We start from the raw sequence: 5000 nt of genomic DNA, 5'->3' as shown, positions 1-5000 counted from the left end.
GGTACCAATTTTGCTTTATTCTCACCAGCAACAGCTCGTAGGTCAATTCCTGGTATTTCTATTGGTATTGTATTAAATAGTATTCACAGATATATGCTAATAAAGATATTCCACGGGTTGGAGTGAATTCAGATCATGGGGTAAATTATTTTACTGTCCATTTTACGAAAGAAAAATAACTTTTTTCTTGTACGTAGAAACATGGTCTTTTATAACGTTCAGGTTAACGCACAGACAAATTTCTTAAGCAGCGAGGAAAGCAAAAATAAATATATGTATATATTACGTTTTTATTCATCCATAATCGTAGCGGTGGGATGAATGTGAAAAAACTAAGGCATATTCAGAAATGAACTAAACAAAATGTCAAAATTGGACATGCAAACACTTTTTTTTTTAACCTCTCGATACCTGCATGGGGCCAGGGAACTACGCACGATGACGTCATCACATCTTCGAGGTGAAAGGATTAATCATGCTGACGTCACAGCTTTCCAGTTGCCAGACACTTGCTTTTGAGAGCGACGACGATTCCAGGGTCGCCGGGGGGTGTATAACGGAAGGCGGGGTCGACTCCAGAGACTAATCCTTACCGTCTTTAGCTTAAGAACCTGTTAGTTGTAGTTGCTGATGGATTCTTAAGATTCCATCAAGCTTAATCATCTCTATAACAACGATTAAACTCGCTTTAGTTTGTATTTTCTTGCTGAACGTGGAAGGAATGCAGTTTCCAGCATGTCTTTTCCGGTTGTCTACGCTTGCATATTTTTTCCCGTCCATGAACCCTGTGGCTATTAACATCAATGGGTGACAAGTGCAACAGTGTCCTTATAGGGTCTTAATACTCTCTGTATTTCCTTGTAGGAGTGATCTGCACGACTGGAGTTTCCATTACCTTAGCCTTATATCCGATATAAGTGTTATTTTATACAGTAGAAGCAGTAGAGTTGGAAGAATGTAGGTTAACCTGCATCATTACTGAACCAGCGTTTCAATTCACATAACATTGCTCACTCCATTCGCTACCCAACGTAATATAAAGGGTAATGTTATTAATGCGACTAACAAAAACCTGATAGGATCCAATGAGAGATTTTAAATCAAGTTTTGAGTTAGTTTGAACCCGTTTTATTTTCTCACTGGCACACGGAAAGCCTAAGAACCTGTGACCTGGCATAAACAACACTCTATATAAGATTCCCAATGAAGCAAGATCAGTGATTCTATTTTTTTTTTTTTTACCAATAATATGAATTCGCTGATGTCTCTTATATTCTCTGTGGATTTGTGGACAATGTTTGTTCGTAATTTGAATTCTCAGACGAACTTAAACGAATGAATACTTAAAAAAAAAAGAAATATTGTTCCAGAAGTAAAATCCAGTTTTCTCTCTTTTTTTTCTACTCATCGACTTTCTCTCTTATTAACGCTCTTTTATGCGTATTTTCCCCGGCTTTCTATGAACTCTCTTTTGACGCCACGACAGACATGGTAGATGAAGAATTAACAATAAACTTGATTATTACATTACATGATCAAGATAAAGATCATTATATTGCGAAGATTTTGATTAAAGAAATGAATAAGATTATCGCAACCAGGAAGAGATATTATGACGTCATCAAGAATAAAAGTATTTGCAACTTCCTCTGCAACCATTGTCTTGCATTCATAGGGTGATGGTATGTTCTGCACGAGAGAGAGAGGGAGAAATAGATAAATAGATAGATGGAGAGAGGGAGGGAGGGAGGGAGGGAGAGAGAGAGAGAGAGAGAGAGAGAGAGAGAGAGAGAGAGAGAGAGAGAGAGACTTAGAGAGAGAGAGAGAGAGAGTGAGATAGGGAGAGAGAGAGATAGGGTGGGAGGGAGGGAGGGAGGGAGGGAGAGAGAGAGAGAGAGAGAGAGAGAGAGAGAGAGAGAGAGAGAGAGAGAGAGAGAGAGAGAGAGAGAGAGAGAGAGAGGGAGGGAGGGAGAGAGGGAGGGAGAGGGAGAGGAGAGGGAGGGAGGGAGGGAGGAGGGAGGGAGGGAGGGGAGAGAGAGAGAGAGATAGAGATAGATAGAGAGAGAGAGAGAGAGAGAGAGAGAGAGAGAGAGAGAGAGAGAGAGAAAGACAGATTGAGATTGAGATAGAGAGCGAGAGAGAGAAAAAGAAAGAAAGAAAGAAAGAGAAAGAGAGAGAGAGAGTGAGAAAGAAAGAAAGAGAGAAAGAGAGAGATAAAGAAAGAAAGAGAGAGAGAGACAAAGAGAGAGAGAGAGAAGGGAAGAGAAGAGAAAGAAAAATAAACAGGTTTTGTAAAATATTTACCTCTGTCGCCATGCAAACTGTTCGTTAGTGAAAAAAAAACCTGATTATATCTCGTTCCTAGTTTCCCCTGCATTATGCAATTTCCTTGTAAAACAACAGCAAAAACAAACAAACAAAAAAACAGTAATGAAGGGATTTTCACAACCTTGCTTACTCATCGGAGTGACTTCAATGCGGCGTCACATACTGTAAGTAATGTAAGTAATTTATGTTCGTGCCCAAACTACTCGACTTTTATATCGAACGGAAATAAATTTTGTCAATTTTTTTTTCTATTTTTTTTCTTGTCCGGTTTTTGATGGACAAAATTCAAAATTCGAAATTTAATTTTTTTTCTATTTTTTTTTCTAACCCGGTTTTTGATGGACAAAATTCAAAATTCCAAATTTAATTTTTTTTTCTATTTTATTTTCTAACCCGGTTTTTGATGGACAAAGTTCAGAATTCAGAATTTGGAATTTATATGATATTCTTCCTCTTACAAGGCAACATTTTCTAGTTCTCTCTAGTTATAGTTCTCTATGCACACTGTGGTTTCTAAAGTAGAAATATCGAATGAAAAACAAAGTTAGGGACATATTGAGGCATTTTTTTTTTAGCACCCAGTAGGATATAATTTTAATAATATTATGTAGGATATGATTTTATTATTATTATGTAGGATATAATTTTATTGATATCATGTAGGATATAATTTTATTAATATTATGTAGGATATGATTCTATCAATATTATGTAGGATATATTTTTATTGATATTATGGGGGATATAATTTAATTAATGTTATGTAGGATATGAATTTATGAATATTATGTAGGATATAATATTATTAATATTATGTAGGACATAATTTTGCTTATATTATGTATGATATAATTTTAGGATATAAAATTGTTTAGGACATAATTTTGTTTATATTATGAAGGATATAATTTTATTAATATTATGTAGGATATAATTCTATTGATATTATGGAGGATAAAATTTCATTAATATTATGTAGGATATTATTCTATTAAAATTATGTAGGATATAATTGCATTAATATTATGTAGGATATAATTTTATTAATATTATGTAGGATATAATCTTATTAATATCATGTAGGATATAATTTTATTAATATTATGTAGGATATAATCTTATTAATATTATGTAGGATATAATCTTATTAATATCATGTAGGATATGACTTTATTAATATTAATTATCCGTTATTATGGAGTACCAAATATTACTCACATGTTTTAGGTTAGGTTAGGTTACATTTTATATCTATGTCTAGTTATGGACCCAAGAATCTTTTTTATTTCTTTATTTTTTTTTCAGAGCTGTTACCAAAGCAAGAAATAAAAAAGGAACGCTACACGAGATATTAATAAGATTATCGAAGTATGATGTGCAATACAAGATTAATAAATTGATTCCTTTGAAGGTGTAAATGTATCAAATACTGAAAACAAACATTGGTAAAAAAAATTAGGCACATAAAGAAGCCAATAACAGAGAAGAAAATGCACGCAGACACACACACAGACACACACACACACACACACACACGCACACACACACACACACGCACACGCACACACGCACGCACACACACGCACAGACACACACACACACACACACACACACACACACACACACACACACACACACACACACACACACACACACACACACACACGCGCACACACACACACGCACACGCACACCACACACACACACACAGACACACGCACACACACACACACACACACGCACGCACAATGCGGATGTGTGTTTACAATCCCTTTACTGTGTGTGGATAATAACCTTTCTAATAACTCTAATAAAACCGCTAACTTCAGGTATTACCCATGAATTGTTCAAAGGTGGTTCAAAGGATTGGTTTCGCTCAGTGACAAGGAAAAGGCTCGTGGCGTGACATCTATGACACTGCTAATATCCACAAGGTCGTTTAATTACTCTTGAAGATCCATTCATGGTAAATGTTAATTCATTTGTTTGTGTGAGATTGGCGGATAGGATTGGTTTAGATTAACGTGTATGTAATTCTTTGGTGATTACCCAAAATTGGGTATTTTAGTTAATTGCATGTGTTGATATATTTTTTGGGGATTTCTTTGCAGTGAATTTAGAAGTGAAAATGGAGACTATGATTTTGGAAAAAAAGAATGGGAAGTAAAATTATTATTTTTCTGTGAAATATTGTATATATTGTTTGAGAGTAATGAATATGAGAGGAAGAATTATGTTTTGATCTGATCCTGGACTAAACCAATCCAAATACTAAGAACCTAATTATTCACACTATATGTTTAATTCTCTATCTTCTGTCTGTAGATCACTGGCAACACTATGTCGTCGCGTCACTTTAAGAAATCGTCTTATTGTTAAAAAATGGTGAAAATCCGACGAAATGGTGATTTTCCCCTTCAGATTGTGCATAAGTGAGCGAAGTATCTACGGTATTGCAGAATCTAATGTATACGTTTATTGTACTTGCGTCAGACTGGGCAGTGTTAGCATAAGTCACACACTCGTCTGATAGTTATTTCTTATTTCATCAGCTTATATATTCAACTATATTTACAACCAACTACAAGAATGAACTACTAAATTTTGCCTAAACGGACAATGGAACAGAAATAAGTTTATTACGTAAGGTAACTACACTCATTCCCATTTTC

Source organism: Penaeus vannamei, chromosome 13 (assembly GCF_042767895.1).
Source record: "Penaeus vannamei isolate JL-2024 chromosome 13, ASM4276789v1, whole genome shotgun sequence".
Taxonomy (NCBI): domain Eukaryota; kingdom Metazoa; phylum Arthropoda; class Malacostraca; order Decapoda; family Penaeidae; genus Penaeus; species Penaeus vannamei.
Note: the sequence above shows the minus strand (reverse complement) of the source record.